Raw genomic sequence first — 322 nt, 5'->3', positions numbered from 1 at the left:
CAGGCCGTACCTCTATAGTCGTCACTGCTATATCGTTCCTCCTTTCATTTCCCTCTCCATAAGGTGCTCTGACAGGCAAAAGGTGTTTGTGCAGAAATAGCTATCTGGTATAGAAAATTGGTTCGTAACAGCATTCTAAGGTTTGTGATTTGTATATTTATTTGTCTGTGTGTTTCCAATTAACAAATGCATATTGGTATATGAAGATAAATATGAAAATATTCTTGATAGCTGTCAATATGATTAAAAAAGATGTGGCAGTAAACTGAATGTTGCACGTAATTTACAGACGTGCAATTTCTTCACGCATACATAGAAACAC

At 35.7% G+C, this 322-nt stretch overlaps 1 protein-coding gene across 1 annotated transcript in view; it reads left to right on the top strand.

Annotated features, from left to right (window-relative positions):
- The window catches only part of LOC119586289 (D-aspartate oxidase-like), a 10,451-nt gene that overhangs the window by 8,373 nt on the left and 1,756 nt on the right, over positions 1–322 (top strand). The window lies entirely within an intron of this gene.

Source organism: Penaeus monodon, chromosome 21 (assembly GCF_015228065.2).
Source record: "Penaeus monodon isolate SGIC_2016 chromosome 21, NSTDA_Pmon_1, whole genome shotgun sequence".
Classification (NCBI taxonomy): domain Eukaryota; kingdom Metazoa; phylum Arthropoda; class Malacostraca; order Decapoda; family Penaeidae; genus Penaeus; species Penaeus monodon.
Note: the sequence above shows the minus strand (reverse complement) of the source record. Positions and strands in the feature narration are given on the sequence as shown.